The sequence below is a fragment of the Mustelus asterias genome, chromosome 15 (genome assembly GCF_964213995.1).
Source record: "Mustelus asterias chromosome 15, sMusAst1.hap1.1, whole genome shotgun sequence".
NCBI lineage: Eukaryota > Metazoa > Chordata > Chondrichthyes > Carcharhiniformes > Triakidae > Mustelus > Mustelus asterias.
Genome location: NC_135815.1, coordinates 5,411,889 through 5,430,523, shown reverse-complemented (window position 1 = coordinate 5,430,523; position 18,635 = coordinate 5,411,889). Strand labels below are relative to the sequence as shown.

Sequence of the window (18,635 nt, the reverse complement as noted above, 5' to 3'; positions counted from 1 at the left end):
AATCAACCACATTGTTGTGGCTCTGGAGTCACATGTAGGCCAGACTGGGTAAGGATGGCAGATTTCCTTCCCTAAAGGACATTAGTGAAACAGATGGCTTTTACAACAATCAACAATGGTTTCATTCCAGACTTTTCATCCCATGATGGGATTTGTACCTGGGCCCCCTGTGTATTACCCTGGGTCTCTGGATTACCAGTCCAGTGACAATACCACTACGCCATGCCTACCCTGAGGAAGCAGAATATCTGGTCATTGATATTTGTGGGAATGTGTTGTGCACAAATTAGCAGCTGTATTTGTTACATTACAGCGGTGATTACACTTCACATTTTGGGAGGCACCCTGCTGCCATAAAAGGTGCTATATCAATGCAAACTATTTTCTTTTCTTCCTTTAATCTATTGGAACCACAGAACAGGCTCAAGGGGCTGAATGGCCTTCTCCTGATTTTATGGCTCCAAGAGATTATAACCTTATTCCCAGCAGTGTAATCCAACCAGTTGTTTGGCCAGTGGTCGAGTTTGGGAAGTGAATTTTATGTCGAAGCAGGGTGAGTAGTAACAGAGCGGTAATGTGACTGGACTATTAAGAAAGAGATGTTCATGCTCTGGGGTCAGATGCTCAAATTCCATCATGGCAGCTAGTGGAACTTAAATTCACTGTATAAAATCTGGAATTGAAAGCTAGTTTCGGTAATGGTGACCATGAAACTATCATTGATTGTTGTAAAAACCCATCTGGTTCACTAATGTCCTTTCGGGAAGGAAATCTGCTGTCCTTGCATTTAACTGCCCCCTGAAATGGCTGAGCAAGGGCAGGGGCAATTAGGGATGTCCAAAAGGTTTTGGCCCAGCCACTGATGCCCACATCCTATGAAAGAGCAAACAAAAAGATTTGGGCAGGGAATATCTGCACCAGCAGATCAACCAGGGGACCTGGTTCTTGTCTGCTCTTTGTGTACTCCTTTCAGAAGACTTTGACATGAGTCTTGCTCCGTCCCACCAGAGCTCCATGGGAGGAAGTCTCTTTGCCTCCTTCCCCAGCTGGCCCAGAGTTCTCCACTACATTCCCTACTCCCTCCTTTCCTTCTCTATGAATGGTATGCTTTGTCTGTATAGTGCGCAGGAAACAATACTTTTCATTGTATACTAATACATGTAACAATAATAAATCAAATCAAATCAAGGGTTCTTGTCTGTGGATTCAAATTATTTATTACCCCGTGAGGTGTAAATTAAGAGGTCAATGTTCCATATTAAAATGGTTCCATGGCAGGTTATAAAAAATAATGTTTATAATTTATTGGAATAAGGCATTTGGTGTTCACAGATTGTCTGTGGATTTTATGTTTCTAATCTGAATGCTAACTGCATTGAGTTACCATATTTGGCAAAATATTGCAAGCTGTCTTATTTACGTTTATGTTCAAAGCTCAGCTGAAGGTTGGAATCTGTGACTCATTCATTTGTCTCACTGTTTTTGTTACACCCTCAGCTTTATACTGTCTGTCAGGACTGAATGTGTGGCAAACTGGCCAGTTTTCTCATTCCGCTGGACCCATGCATTTCAACAATGCGCGGGGAACAGAGAGAAATTACATGAAGGACTCTCTTTTTTTGGTTTGCTTAAATTGCCCCCAGCGTCACATTTCCCATTGCCACTCTTCAGGTTGGGTTGGCAGTGAGGACTGAAGATCCTCGCACGGTGAGATGCGTATGTGTGAAAGGGGTCAGTCAGTGCCTTGATGCGAAAGCTTTACCATAGTTTTAGCAAAAAACGACATCAAACCCTGAAGTGGAAATAAGAAGCGACAGCGTTCCAAGTGCTTTGCCAACTTTGTTTTGTATGTTCCATACTCCTTCTGTTAAAGTGCCAGTCTGCCCCTACTGGCGCCTACTTAACCCCCAACTTGGCATTGTGGATGACATTTACAATAGGAGCGATTCTCTGCGTAAAAGGCATATTTCATTTGGCAGATTTGATTGGCAAAGAATGATTTCCTCTATTACTTTTATTCTCTGTGGCACTAAAATTTGATATCAGCAAGGAGTTCTACCTGGAATTGTTGATTCCACTTGCCATCCAGATTATTTGAAGGTTGACTTCAAATATGTAGATATACAGACAATATGCAACAGGCCATTCAATCCAACCGGTGATTGCCAGCATTTATGCTCCACTTGAACCTCGTTCTAGCCTTCCTTAAAAAACTCTATCAATCTAACCTTCCAATCCTTTCTCCTTCATCTGTTTATCGAGCTTCCCCCTAAATGCTATTCGCCTCAGCCACTCCCTATGGTCGTGAGTTCTGCATTCTCACCTAACTAATTTGCAGCTTCTACAGCTCGCAATTCCCCACCACCCAGCCAGGTTTTGTGTGTGAATGCTGCTTTAATGCTGTTTAACACTGACGTTTAATTCTATGAGGTCTCACATTTACTCATTCGGAGCTGGGTTGGCACTTTCCTAACTAACTCAGCTTCTACATGGAGCTCTTCTAACCAAGATACTGAGAAATTCTTCATTCCATTCCTCCAAACTGAGTTCAAATTTAGACCCCAAAGTTGAAAGCTACTAAACACTCACTGCAATGGCTCCAACATCTATATTTTGTGAGCAAATTCCTCAGAGTTTCATTCATCTTAATTGATAAATACTTTCTCATAAGTAATCTTATTTATCCTCATTATCAGAGTGCGCGAAATAGAAAGGATAATTTACATTGAAACCGATGGACTAGAAGCAGAAGTAGACCCTGCTCCAACATTCATTATGATCAAAGCTAATCACCAAATTCAAAATCCTCATTCCCCCTTCCCACCATATCTCTTATCCTTTTTTCCCCAAGAGCTACATCTAATTTCTTCTTGGAATCACACAACGTTTTGGCCTCAACTGCTTTTTGTGGTTGTCAATTCCACAAATTCACAACTCTCTGGGTGAAGAAATTTCTCTTCACCTCAGTGCTAAAAGGTTTTCCCCTTTGGGCGGCATGATGGCAAAGTGGTTAGCGCTGCTGCCTCACGGTACCAGAGACGTCGGTTCAGCTCCGGCCTCGGGTCACTGTCTGTGTGGAGTTTGCACGTTCTCCTTGTGTCTGCGTGGGTTTCCTCCAGATGCCCCGGTTTCCTCCCACACTCCAAAGATGTACGGATTAGGTTGATTGGTCATGCTAAATCGTCCCTTAGTGTCAGGGGGATTATCATAGAAACCCTACAGTACAGAAAGAGGCCATTGGGCCCATCGAGTCTGCACCGACCACAATCCCATCCAGACCCTACCCCCACATCCCTACATATTTTACCCACTAATCCCTCTAACCTAAGCATCCCACTAAGGGGCAATTTTAGCATGGCCAATCAACCTAACCCGCACATCTTTGGACTGTGGGAGGAAACCGGAGCACCCGGAGGAAACCCATGCAGACATGAGGAGAATGTGCAAACTCCACACAGGCAGTGACTCGAGCTGGGAATCGAACCCAGGTCCCTGGAGCTGTGAAGCAGCAGTGCTAACCACTGTGCTACCGTGCCGCAGTAGAGTAAATACGTGGGGTTACGGGGATAGGGCCTAGGTGGGATTATTGTTGGTGCAGGCTCGATGGGCTGAATCTCCTCCTTCTGCATTGTAGAATTCTATGTTTCTATGATTATCCATTAACGGGTTAAGGCTACTTTCCACTGTTCGGCCAATAAGTTCCTGAAGTATCTGGTGACTGCATTTGACAAAAGAGCAAGTTCCCTCCACTCTACGCTGCAGTATTATGAGTGCACCTATGGAGACATTTTGAAATAATAATTGTCATGTATATCTTTGTGAATTTACAACCTCTATAGTCTGTGATTATGCTCTTGGTGACAGGAGCATTGCTGCCTCATAAGAAGTTGATGGTTAACTCTGTGTTAAGCATCATCTGGTGTGGTTCAGAAACCCCATCCTGACACGGCAATCTGAGAGACAGGAGCATTGCAGATTGGAAATGTAAGAAATGTCATGGCAGCTAGTTTAGAAAATAGCCCACTTGTCTGAGAAGCAACACTATAAGTTCAAGCCCCACCCCAGAAGCTTGAACACAATAATTCAGGCTGATGGCACAGCACCGAGGGAGTGCAACACTGTTGGAGGCATCGTAAATTGAGCTATTCTATGTGGGTTTGGGGGGAACAGGAGCTTTCTGTGAAAGCTTCTGTTGCTCCAGTATTTACCCGGGTGGTTATTGTAATATACAAAGCCAGTGCTCAGAGTGGGCCGGGCAGACCCAAATCCATTCCTTGCTTCAAAAGCCAAATTCAAAATCCAATTGAATCCAATTCAAGGCCCCCACAAGAAAGACAAACAAGATCCGAGCTGACAAGATAAAGCATTGCATCCCATCTTGGGCTTGATCTTTTGTTTGATCTTAACCAAAAGGCGGAGAAGCACTCTGTTAAATGCTTTCAATGCAAAGGCCCACTGTTTTGTCTCCTTCTCTGTGTTGTGTCTGTTCACCGACATTAGCCTCAAACCAATCATCAACAAGCTGCTATCTCATTTAAATACCTTCAAAGAACGGCCTTGAAGACAGGACTAATGGCTCTCCAGGGAAATCCCATCAGTTCACTGGCACCGATTCCAGATTTCATTTCATCCCTTTTCTTAACAGTGAGGAGTTGGCACTTCAAATGCAAATTGCAGATCAATCAGCCAGAGCCAGTCTACTCAGCCTCAGATAATGAGTCAAACATCATTTCTGCTTGGTTCAATAAGCTGTCAGTAATGCCAGATGAGCACTAATGTTAGTGAAGTGAAGGAGGATCGATCGGTAACTGGAGTTTTAATAAATGGAGTGAATTTGCTGTTGTAAAATAGAATTATATAGAAGTTACAGCCCAGAATAAGGCCATTCTGGCCATCTAATCTCTCTAAAGATTTTAAAAGATTTCCACTCCATCTGACGAAGGGGCAGCGCTCCGAAAGCTAGTGGCGTTTGCTACCAAATAAACTTGTTGGACTTTAACCTGGTGTTGTTAGACTCCTTACTGCATCTAATCTTTGCCAGTAGTTACACTCCACGTGAGTTTCCACAATTATCACAATCTGCTATTCCTCTTTTCCTTATGTGTTTACCTGGCTTCTCCTTAAATGTATCTTTGGTATTGTCTGAGCCACTCCTTGTAGCAGTCAGTTGCACATTCTAAACATTCTTTGCATTGTTGCTCCTGAATTCCTTATTGGATTAATAATGACTATTTTATATTTATGAACTCTGCACTTGGCATTCTTAATTTTCCCAGTTATTTTTCCAGGAACCTAATCGGAGAATTATTAACTTCCTGCACTAAACTCTGGAATGTTCTGATGTTTAAAGGTGATGCACAGTGTGACATAACAGCGCTCAACCTCAGAGCCTTCAGAACGGATGTGGTCCTTCCCGATAACAGAGTAAATAAGGAGGGACTGTTTTCACTGGAAGGAGAGTGCTTATACCAGAGGACACAGATTTAAGACAATTGGCAAAAGAGCTTGAGGAGATATGATAAGAAATCTTTCATGCAGTAAGTTGGTATGATCTGGAATATGTTGACCGAAAGGTTGATGGGAGCAAGTTCAATAACTTTTAACAGTGAATTGGATAAATACTTCTAATGGAAAAACAAACACAGATCTAAGGGGAAAGAGCAGGGGAGTGGGACTAACTGGATTGCTCTCAGAGAGTTGGCATCGACGCAATGGGCCAAATGACATCCTTATGTGCTTTACGATTCTATCTTAAGGAAATCACCAAGCACTGAGTCGATCATCTAATTCGAGTTTACAAATTCTTTTGCAGTGTAGTCACTATTTTAACATAGGAAAATTTGAAGGCCAATTTGCAAGCAGCAATGAAGCCACGGCCAAGTTATCAGTGATAGTGATGTTGGTGGAGGGATAAATATTGGCAAGCACGTGGAAATCTGTGAAAAAAGCACCATGGGATATTTTATCTTTTACCCACCTGAGAAGGCAGACAAGGCCTTGTTTAACATCTCACCCACAAAACCACACCTCTGACAGCGCAGCACTCCCTCAGTACCGCAGTTGAAAATGTCAACTTAGATTTAGTGCTCAAGTTTCTAGAGTTGGAATTGGGAGGGCAATCGATGGTCTGGTGATTATTATCACTGGATTATTAAGCCAGAAACTCAGCTAATGTTCTGGGGACCTGGGTTTGAATCCTGCCATGGCAGATGGTGGAATTTGAATTCAATGACAAAAAATCTGGAATTAAGAATCTAATGATGACCATGAAACCATTGTCGATTGTCGGAAAAACCCATCTGGTTCACTAATGTCCTTTTGGGAAGGAAATCTGCCGTCCCTGGTCTGGCCTACATGTGATTCCAGAGCCACAGCAATGTGATTGACTCTCAAGTAGGGATGGGCAATAAATGCTGGCCAGCCAGTGACGCCCATGATCCATGAATGAATTTTTTAAAAATTGGACATGGACCCAGAATTTCCTGACTCAGAGATGGTAGTACTGAGCCACCAGTGTGTGGTATGCAGGATTCTTTTATTCCCGATCTATAATTCTCCTCCAGTATACCACATAGATATGATCCTGTGTGTTGTAGCCTCTCTTTCTTCGGATAAATTTCTTTGAATTTATGAGACAGAACAACAGGGAGAAGTGTTACTCAGCACACCAGCACTGACCCCCTCACCCTTTGCAGTTTATCACTTCTGCTGTGTCTCATTTTGATGTTTCTGATTCTTTCCCTTTACTCCCTGTTTGCTCCATCTCACTGCCTGCAGATCTTAATTAAGAACATAAGAACATAAGAGATAGGAGCAGGAGTCGGCCATCTAGCCCCTCGAGCCTGCCCCGCCATTCAATAAGATCATGGCTGATCTGATAGTGGTTTAGTTCCACTTACCCACCCGCTCCCCATAACCCTTAATTTCCTTATTGATCAGAAATCTATCTACCTGTGACTTAAACATATTTAACGAGGTAGCCTCCACTGCTTCAATGGGCAGAGAATTCCAGACATTCACTACCCTCTGAGAGAAGAAGTTCCTCCTCAACTCTGTCCTAAACTGACTCCCCCTTATTTTGAGGCTGTGTCCTCTAGTTCTTGTTTCCTTTCTAAGTGGAAAGAATCTCTCTGCCTCTACCCTGTCTAGCCCCTTCATTATCTTATATGTCTCTATAAGATCTCCCCTCAGCCTTCTAAACTCCAATGAGTACAGGCCCAATCTACTCAATCTCTCCTCATAAGCTAACCCCCTCATCTCCGGTATCAACCTGGTGAACCTTCTCTGTACTCCCTCCAAGGCCAATACATCCTTCCACAAATAAGGGGACCAAAATTGCACACAGTACTCCAGTTGCGGCCTCACCAGTACCTTGTACAATTGCAGCAAGACCTCCCTGCTTTTATACTCCATCCCCTTCGCGATAAAGGCCAACATTCCATTTGCCTTCTTGATCACCTGCTGCACCTGCAAACTGAGTTTTTGTGATTCATGCACAAGGACCCCCAGGTCCCTCTGCACAGTAGCATGTTGTAATTTTTCACCATTTAAATAATAGTCCATTTTACTATTATTCCTTCCAAAGTGGATAACCTCACACTTGTCAACGTTATACTCCATCTGCCAGATCCTCACCCACTCACTTAGCCTATTCAAATCTCTCTGCAGACTTTCCGCATCCTCCACGCAATTCGCTTTCCCACTCATCTTTGTGTCATCCGCAAACTTTGTTACCCTACACTCGGTCCCCTCCTCCAGATCGTCTATGTATATGGTAAACAGTTGAGGCTAGCAGTTTGTTAGCAGTTTATTGGACTGCTTTGCCCTCTGACACATTTATTGAGGTGATGGGGAAACTTTGCAGACAGAAATGAAAGTTTGCAAGGCTGGTTTGTGAATGCTTTTTGTGGGGCCACTAAGTGCATCAACATCTCACAAACATTGATCTATGCTCCCCCCCCCCTACCCCCACCCCGATGCCTGACCCTTCATAATCCTCCCCAGGACCCCCCTCCCCCTTACATTCATTCCTCAAATTTAACTTACTCGGTCGCGCTTCAGGCCTCCGGACTGGTTGGTTTCTTGGACAGATGGAGATCCTGCTGTGGAGTGATTCAGGTATCACAGAATAGAATCATAGAATCCCTACAGTGCAGAAGGAGGCCATTCAGCCCATCGAGTCTGCACCAACTACAATCCCACCCAGGCCCTATCTCCATAACCCCATGCATTTACCCCAGCTAGTCTCCCTGACACTAAGGGGAAATTTAGAATGGCCAATCCACCTAATCCGCACATCTTTGGACTGTGCAAGGAAACTGGAGCACCCGGAGGAAACCCACGCAGACACGGGGAGAACGTGGAAACTCCACACAGATGGTGACCCAAGCTGGGAATCGAACTAATGCTGTCCTTGTCTAAATGGACCCTACACATCTAAAGGAGATTCATAGAAGTGTTATAAAGCAAAGGTTGACACAGGGCCATGTAAAGAGATACAAACATAAAGGAACAGGATTAGACCACTCAGCCCCTTAAGCCTGTTCCTCCATTATCCATCATGGCTAATCCTCTAGTAACCTCATATCCTCATCCTATCTACCCCCCAGTAATCAATCACCCGCTTATTAGACAATTCAGTGATAAATATAAGCCTGGATTTTCAGAATGGTCAGTACTCGGCACACATTAACCTGAGAGTCAGCGGGGAACGCACCCCTGCCGATTCTAACAGTCCCGCTGCCACTGTACACTCAATTGAGCGTTAATGTGCTTCAGGTGGGCCTTCTCTCTGCCTCTGGATGAAAGCCCCATCTTGGAGTGGTGTTGGCCAATCAGATTGGCTGACAGCTCTCCAACCCCCCTCCAGGCACAGCTTTTCTCTTTTCCCGGAACTATCAATATTGCGACTGATTTGCCATCAAATGTGAATTGCATGTTTGGTTCTTTAATAAGCTTCTTTATAATTTAGAAAATAAGTAGCCTCATGTAGTCGCCTGTATCAAATCTTGAGACCCGATCTCTGTATACTCTTCACTGGTGAGGTACACTGTTGAGGAGGGATGCCTGGATCCTCATAATACCCAGGTTGTTATAACTGGCTAAAACTAGTTTAAAAGGCTATATGGAGGAAGGTAATATTCCTTTGTGGTTCCTTTCCTTCAGGAAGAGTTAGATCAATTATCCAGAGCCATTTAAATGTCACAGTAAGTAGTCTTACAACACCAAGTTAAAGTCCAACAGGTTTATTTCGTAGCACGAGCTTTCAGAGCGCTGGCACTCACCTGATGAAGGAGCAGCGCTCTGAAAGCTCATGCTACCAAATAAACCTGTTGGACTTTAACCTGGTGTTGTAAGACTACTTACTGTGCCCACCCCAGTCCAACGCTGGCAACTCCACATCTTTTAAATGTCCACGAAGTCTGTTTTTCTCAACTTTAAGTGAGAGTGATCACCACCTAACCTGGAATAGCCCCAGAAAGGGGTTAAAATGATCATCCATTTCATTGCATTGCAAACCCTTATCTCAGAATCTCCGACTGTTGTCAACTGTTGCGATAATTCTATACAGACCTCCTTGCTGGCCACATCCCAGTTGCTAAGCCAAGTAGAAGTATTAACAGCGTTGTTGGAACCACATGAGAATTAGCAAGTGAGCATTGTCGATGTTAACTTTCAATTGTACAGCCGCCAGGTTCTGCAGATCAAGACGGTGGTCTGTTTTTGTGGATATTTCCGAGTAGCAATGCATGAGTAGGCTGCACTTCACTGATAGGGCTGTCAGCGGCAGGAGCTGCTTCATGTTGGACCAGGGAGACATGACTTTGCCAACTGGCTCTCAAAACTACCATTGCCACATAGCTGTGGCGCTGTTGATGTACCTACACCAGGGACTGCAGATGTTCAAGAAGGCAGCTCACCGCCACCTTTTCAAGGTGAATTAGGGATGGGTAATAAATGCTGGCCTAGCCAGCGACACCCGCATCTGAAAAGTGAATTAGATAAAAGAACCTCTTTGCCACAGCGTCTGCTACATTGGGTATCGCGCCCCCCCCCCCCCCCCCCCCCCTCTCCATTTCCAGGATTGCAGTGTACAGCTGCAGCAAGCATCCTGCCAATTCCCCTCCTGCCTGGACGAACCAGTATCTCCCTGCGAACGAACGAGAGAGTGCTTGGACACGCACACAGAAGCGGCCGGACTCCCTTGTGTCTGCGATGAAATCTAAAAAGTCGAATGGAAAACTTACTTTTCCATAAAAACAGTTTGATCCCAATAAAATTGATATTTATTTTTGTCCAGTGGGGTATTTAATCAAACCAAAAATCTTTTACAAGTTTATCTTGAACCAAAGCCAAGCTGAGAAGAAACACTTCTGATTTCAGCTTGTAAATCTACCCTTTCTTGGTTGTAAAAAGTCAGCAGCCCCCTCGCTGTAATCAGTTTCTATCAATGCTTCAGGGCAGTGGAAGATGGTCGCACCTTAATACAAGGGTAAGCATTAGAAGGTCATCTTCAGATCAGCTACAGTGTCCTTGTCTCCAAGAAGAATGAAAGAAGGAATAACAGTGATCGTAGAATATTTTATACCTGCTGTGAGGGGAATCGGGTCTTAGTTTTTAACGTGCTGGGAAACGGCACTTCAGACAGTGCAGCACTAACCTGTTACTGTACTGGGAGTGAATTAAGTATCCAAGTCTCTGGAGTGGAACTCAAACCACAACCTGTGACTCAGTTTCCAGTTGCAGCTATCATCAATGCTGGAGTGATTTGAATCGGGTAGGTGTGTGTGTTTTCCAGGTGCTATGTAGTCGACCAAGAGACCAAAATTCCAAAACTGTAGGCAGGAAGTGAACATCCATTTCTGACAGGAAATGTTCTGCCCACCATTTTGGGTCGGGAGAAAAAAGAGACATCTTTTAGCGCGGTCTCAAATAAAGTTCTTGCTAACAACCTGCTTCAATCTCCTGCTTAATATTTCTAGAGGGATTTAGTAGCAGCCTGTAAACCAACCACATTGGAAAAAGGTAGCTAATCACCATCAACGTGTCATTTTTCATTGTTACTGGTTGCAAGATTCTGAATTTGAGCTGCCAGTTTGTGACCTCTGTTCTCCATCCCTCTCCCTAACCCTTATCTCCAATAATCCCTCCCTCCACCCCTGACTTTCAATCTCTTCATGCACTCCCTGCTTCAAAGGCCACCATCAGTACCCACCCACCCATTCTCCCACCCCCAAGCCCTTGGTTCGGGGCTGGTTGCTTAAGTAGTAGTGGCAGGCAAGCCCTCCCTGCAATGACGTCCGTCTCCACTTCCAATCTCCCAACTTGTATGGAAGGGAATTACATGGCATGTGAAGGGGCCCCTAAAGTCCTGAACCAAACACCCACAATCTTTGAATTTGGATAAGTTGGACTGTTCTCCCCTGCAGGATAGAGAGTGGAGCTCTTTATTGGGTAAACCAGAAAACCTAAAGGTGTTGGTGTAGATTTCTTGAATGGGAATGTCATAGACAGGGGACAGGGTGACTGGTTTCCATTCCTCACATCCGATGCCTTCGTGACCTCCGACTGGAGATGGTTAATTTGGCACCATTCAGTTCCAAATCCTAAGCTGCAGTTTTTGTTGAGTCTCACTTTACATTGGCTCCTGTGACAAAGAAGAGGCACGAGCGGGCCAAAAAATCACACACAAGCAGACTTGTGCATGTAATCAGCACAAGAAGACTAGGTTATAAAATACAGATGTTTCCCGGCATACAAAGCTTGTTTTTGACGGTGGCTGATTTGGGTCAATCCAGCCCAACAGTGAACGTCACTCTGGTAAACATCCAATACACTTAGTGGAGAAGGTCTCCATTTCTGCTTGGATCCCAGTTCACTGCAACACAAAGACTTGTACTTCCAACGAGAGGTTTATTAGTGAGGTCTGCTGGTTAACTGGCACCAGAGCAATCGTTTCGGTTCAACCCGTTGTTGAACTTTCCTCACTTGGCATGCAATCGCTCTCAGCACATACCTCTCTTGGTATGTGAATGTATCTGTCTGGACTGATTTTTATTAGAGGCGCACAGTTTATAGTGGCATTGGAATTTGCAAGACTTGGCGATGCATTCCCAGAATCTGAACAATCCCACACACTCATTCTCCTTAAGTTTCATCTATGCCATATATCTATTGAGTCCCTCTTGAACTGTTCCAAGCTCACTCCACAGCCTCTTTTTAGCTGGAATAGGGGTGTCACATGGAAGACTGGCAATTATTGTATATTCCTGAATGTCCAGAGAAGGCAAAGATTTGCCCTCTCCTTGATTGGCTGCCATTTGTTGCAGTGGTTTAATGTAGCTGAATGGCTCACTCAGACATATCAGAAACTAGTTACCAGTCAACTTCTTTGGTGTGTACCTAAAGATGGGTCAGACTAGGCAAGGCCAACAGACTTTCTTCCCTCAAGGATACTGGTGAACCAATTGGATTTTTACAACAATCTGACAACTTCAGGTTCATATTTACTGATAGAAACCTTTGAACTTGATTCAACCCCTCAAGTTACCGATTTGGGAGTTGAATTTACATTTTCGGGATTATCAGTTTTAAGAATAGCCACTCCAAGTGGATATTGGTCGCTCAGTCCACTCGCCACATTTCTTCAACAACCTCACTCACCATCTACAACAATCAGCCTCCCCCCACAGAAAATACTTGGCAGCTCATTTCAGAAACTGCTTCAGAAATTTGTGTCTGATTCCCTTGGGTAATCAAGCAATCACCAGGTTAATATCCACAGGGAGAGAGAACAGAGTTAATGCTTCGAATTGGTTTGGCTCTTGGTCAGAACTGTTCTGATGACAAGCCAAACAGACTCGAAAGATCATAGAATCCCTACAGTGCAGAAGGAGGCCATTCGACCCATCGGACCCGATTTTACCAAAAAGGGGCGCGAAATCGCGGTAAAGTCGGGCATCGGGCCTTTAACGCGATCTGCACCCGAATCCGAGCAGATCGCGGCTTTACCGACACCCGATTCGGGCGCGGGTCCGGCCTGCGCCCGAATCGGGGGGCCCGACAATTTAAATGCATTTGCATGCATTTAAATCGACTTAATGAACCGCACGCCCAACTCTACCGCCAAATCCCACTTTACCACCACTTGGCCCAATCCGGATCCGCGTATTTAGCGACCTGCAGAATAAAAGTCCGAAGCGGATTTCTATTCTGCAGGGGAATCTCCGAAGCCCATCCTCCCCGACCGTCCTTTGCGGACCCCCCCCGCTAACGATCCCGGCAGACCCCCCTCCCCCTCCCCCCCCCCGGGATCGGACACCCCTGGGAGGCAGGCCCCCCCAGCAGACCCCACCCGTCCCCCCGGGATTGGACCCTCCTGGGAGGCAGGCCCCCCTCGGCAGAGCACACCCCCAACCTACCTTGATCGCTGGTCTCCCTCCACCATTCTTCCGACCTGCAGTCCTTCGAGAGCCTGCAGCACCTTCCTGGCCTTCCGCTGGCATCTGCTGGAAGAGGGGGGCGGACTCAGATGGATCTCTGGTTGGGGGGGGGGAGGATGGACTTGGGAGAATCTTGCAAACTGCAAATAATGTAGCATCGTCTTTGTGCTGCCTAATTATCTATGGGAAAGGTAATTAAACTACAGTGTCCTAGTGAGCAATTAGTGACCTGTATAATACATTTGTGATCTGTAACTGGATTATTGATGCTCAAATGTTCAGAGTCCTGTGGTGAACTTGGAAGAATTGTCCCCGTGGTGGAAGTTGGTTGGAAATGAGATTCAAGGAGATTACTAAATCTTGTTTTCATCTGAACATTGCACAGAATTAGAGGAATTCCCTTTGGAAGATAATGTCAGAATTATAATCGCAGGAACTAAAAACCTGACAGTCAAAAATTTGGGAAAATATTTCAAAATATGGATGGGGGATATATATTTGCTTATGCTAAAAATTATATCCTTGGTGTCGGCAGCCATTCCTGATGTTACAGTGCTGATAGCAGCAGGAAGATCGACCAGTACCATTCATTATCCTTTGTATCCAAGATGGTTCAGTAGATGCTGAACGCAGTATTGTAACTGACTTGGTGAGCCAGATGGACCCACAAGGCAGAAGGACCATCTTTGTGCTGACCAAAGTGGATCTAGCTGAGAAAAACCGAGCCAGTCCAAGTCGGATTCAACAGATTGTGGAAGGCAAGTTGTTTCCAATGAAGGCTTTGGGTTACTTTGCAGTTGTTTCCGGTCGAGGCAACACAAATGAAGGTATTGATTCCATAAAAGATTATGAAGGAGCGTTCTTTCAGAATTCAAAATTGTTGAAGACAGGGATGCTGAAAGCACATCAAGTGACAACTAAGAACTTGAGCTGAGCAGTTTCAGACTGTTTCTGGAAGATGGTGCGTGAGTCTGTGGAACAACAGGGTGATGCATTTAAAGCTACTCGCTTCAACCTTGAAACTGAATGGAAGAACAACTATCCTCGGCTGAGGGAACTCGACAGGAATGAACTATACGAGAAGGCGAAGAATGGAATTCTGGATGAAGTGATCAGCTTAAGTCAGGTTACTCCAAAACACTGGGAAGAGATTCTACAAAGGAAACTGTGGGAAAGAGTCTCTACACATGTGATAGAGAATATTGACCTTCCTGCTGCCCAGTCTGTGAATTCAGGCACATTCAATACCACAGTGGGCATCAAGCTCAAGCAGTGAACTGACAAACAGTTGCCTCACAAAGCAATAGAGGTTGCTTGGGGAACCTTGGAGGATGAATTTGCTCGATTTATGTCAGAGCACAAAGGGAAGGACCATGATGATATCTTTGACAAACTAAAACATGCTGTTAAAGATGAAAGTATAAAACATCACAGACGGGATGAGCAGGCGAGTCATCCAGCACAATGCTTTAGAAGATCGTTCCATATCTGACAAACAGCAGTGGGATGCAGCTATCCATTTCCTGGAAGAAACCTTGCAAACCCGTCTTCGAGATACTGAATCTGTAATTCGTGATATGGTGGGGCCAGATTGGCAAGAAAGGTGGTTCTACTGGAAATCACGGTCTCCAGAACAGCATGTTCGAAGTGAAACCAAAACCGAACTGGAACGGCTGCTAAACATCACTGAGGAACATACAGCTTATCTTGCTAACGGAAGGATGGTGGAGGGAGACCAGCAATCGAGGTACATTGAGGGTGTGCTCTGCCGAGGGGGGCCTGCCTTCCAGGGGGGTCTGATCCGGAGGGGGGTGGTCTGCCAGGGTGGTTAGCGGGGGGGGTCCGCGAAGGATGGTCGAGGAGATGGGCTTCAGAGGTTCTCCTGCAGAATAGAAATCCGCTTCGGACTTATATTCTGCAGGTCGCTAAAAGCACAGATCCGGAACGGGTCGGAAGACGGTAAAGTGGGATTTGTTGGTAGCGTTGGGCGCACGGTTCATTAAGTCAATTTAAATGCATGCTAATGCATTTAAATCGTCGGGCCGGACCCGCGCCCGAATCGGGTGTCGGTAAAGCCGCGATCTGCTCGGAATTGGGTGCAGATCGCGGTATAGGCCCGACGTCCAACTTTACCGCGATTTCGCGCCTATCGGGCCCCTTGAGTGTGACATGTTTGATATGTGATACCTGATACCAAACCAATGCTCTCAAAACTTTTGCATAATAGCTAATGGGATAATGTCTCCATTAATGCAATAGACAGAGAAACATCATATCAAACTGGTTCACATTATCAATGCTATGCCCCCTCTCCCACAGCATGATGCCAATCCAACCTTCAACCCAAATTTCTAGCTACATTTTCTTGTCCTCCTGCACTTTAGAATGAATTTCAACACTTTTGGAAAGGATGCAGAGGGGATTTGCCAAGATGGTCGTGAAGCTATGGGGAGATGCTGTTTTCTTAGACGAGAGAAGTTAAGAGGAGATTTAATAGAGGTTCAGAAAATCATGAGGAGTTTTAATCGAATAGATAGTTCTGATTGGCAGGAGGACCAGTAAGCAAAAGACACAAATTTAAGATGACTCGCCAAAGAATTAGAGGGGTAGTTGGAGAGAATTTATTTTTATTCATTCATTCATGGGAAGTGGGCATCACTGGTTGGGCCAGCATTTGTTGCCCAAGCCTAATTGCTCTTGAACTCAGAGGCTTGCTAGGCCTTTTGAGAGGACATTTAGGAGTTATATTATGATTTGGAATGCATTGCCTGAAACGGCAGTGGAAGCAGATTTAGGAGCATCTTCCTAAAGGGGATTGGATAATTACTTGAAGGGGGGAAGTTTCTAAGGCTTTGGGGTAAAATGTAGGGGAGCAGAATAGAAAGCTTGCATAGGTTGATGGACTGAATGGCCTCCTGTGCTGAAAGATGCAATGAGTCTGGAGTGTAATGTAGAATTCATGTCAATTCGTTGGAAAAATTCCACACTGATTTCTGAACCATATTTCTGAGTCACAAAGCCAGATTTGGGTGTTTTCTCTTTGAATTAAGAATTTCTTTGTGGTTAAAGTTTACAGTAAACAGTGATTGCGAGTACAGTTGTAATAATTATGTGAAAATGGATTGCAGACGAGCTGATATATTATCATACATTTCCAGGCAATCTTTGGAATTTGCTTTCAACTTATCCTCAGAGAATGTGTCAGAATGCTTCCCTGTTCCAGAACGGATGAGGGCAGGATCCAATCAGTTAGTGGTTATATTGCAGGATGAGCAATCAAAACCTGGAATGGTAATTGGAGAGACACAAGTTTCAATCTCAACACAGCAGCTGGGGGATTTAAATCCATTTAATTAATTAAACTGAGAACAAAAATCTGAAATGTGATGACTTAGAAACTATCATTTTGTCTGAAGAACCCAATCGATGTCCTTGAGGAAAGGAAACCTATCATCCTGTTCTCATCTGGTCTATGTGTGAGTCCAGAGCCACAGGAATGTGGGTCACTCTTAACTACCCTGTGAAATAAAGAACAAAGAACAGTACAGCACAGGAAACAGGCCCTTCGGCCCTCCAAGCCTGTGCCGCTCCTTGGTCCAACTAGACCATTCATTTGTATCCCTCCATTCCCAGGCTGCTCATGTGACTATCCAGGTAAGTCTTAAACGATGTCAGCGTGTCTGCCTCCACCACCCTACTTGGCAGCGCATTCCAAGCCCCCACCACCCTCTGTGTCAAAAACATCCCTCTAATATCTGAGTTATACTTTGCCCCTCTCACCTTGAGCCCGTGACCCCTCGTGATCGTCACTTCTGATATGGGAAAAAGCTTCCCACTGTTCACCCTATCTATCCCCTTCATAATCTTGTACACCTCTATTAGGTCTCCCCTCATTCTCCGTCTTTCCAGGGAGAACAACCCCAGTTTACCCAATCTCTCCTCATAGCTAAGACCCTCCATACCAGGCAACATCCTGGTAAACCTTCTCTGCACTCTCCCTAATGCCTCCACGTCCTTCTGGTAATGCGGCGACCAGAACTGGATGCAGTACTCCAAATGTGGCCTAACCAGCGTTCTATACAGCTGCGACATCAGACTCCAGCTTTTATACTCTATACCCCATCCTATAATGGTCTAACAAAGCCACTCAGTTGCATCAAGAAAACACCAGCTCGATAATTCATTAGAAAAAGTGGCCAGGAAGCCATTTATTGCCCAGCCACCTTCTTGAATATCTGCCGTGCAGGTGGCACAGTGGTTATCACTGTTGCCTCACAGCGCCAGGGACCCGGGTTTAATTCCGGCCTCCGGTCACTGTCTGTGTGGAGTTTGCACATTCCCCCATGTCTGCGTGAGTTTCCTCCGGGTGCTCCGGTTTCCTCCCACACTCCAAAGGTGTGAGGGTTAGGTTGATTGGTCGTGCTAAATTGCCCCTAGTATCAGGGGGATTAGCAGGGTGAATATGTGGGGTTGCAGGAATAGGGCCTGGGTGGGATTGTGGTTGGTGCAGACTCGATTGGCCAAGTGGCCTCTTTCTGCACAGTAGGGGTTCTATAAACATGCCTAATTGTTCCCGTGAGCAAACATCAAAAGGATACATGTGATCCCATTGAAGTCAGTGTTGCCAGTTACCTCACCTTTATTGTTTCTATTGTCAGGACAGGAATTAGTGATCGATGTTGCCGAGAATTTGAAAACAAAATTCCGAGTTATCTTTAAGATGAAATACCAACAGATATTTGTTAAAGTGAACAACATGCTTCCTGCTATTTAAATTCAGGATGATTTAATTGCAATGGAAATAATCCTCGAGAGCTTAATTTTACTGTGAGGTAATTGGTTCGCGCGGCCAATAGAAGGAATTTGATAAATACTCTCTCGAGAATGACATGCTGTACTTTACTCTTCTGCAGGAAATTCTGTTATGACATTGCAGTTGCTTTCTTCAGCCAATTTGATCCACTCTACGTGATATCAGGAAATGGCACAAGGCACTGGATACTGCAAAGGCTATGGGCCTTGACAACATTCTGCCAATAGTACTGAAGACTTGTGCTCCAGAACTGGTCTCGCCGCAAGTCAAGCTGTCCCACTGCAGGTACCACACTGGCAGCTACCCACAAATATGGAAAATTCTCCAGGTATGTCCTGTCACAAAAAGCAGGGCCAATTATTGTCACATTAGTCTACTTC

The 18,635-nt window shown here is 44.9% G+C and overlaps 1 pseudogene; it reads left to right on the top strand.

Annotated features, from left to right (window-relative positions):
• LOC144504886 (dynamin-like GTPase OPA1, mitochondrial) overlaps positions 1-18,216 on the top strand; it is an 81,661-nt pseudogene extending 63,445 nt beyond the window's left edge.
• Positions 18,217-18,635: the final 419 nt, after the last annotated feature.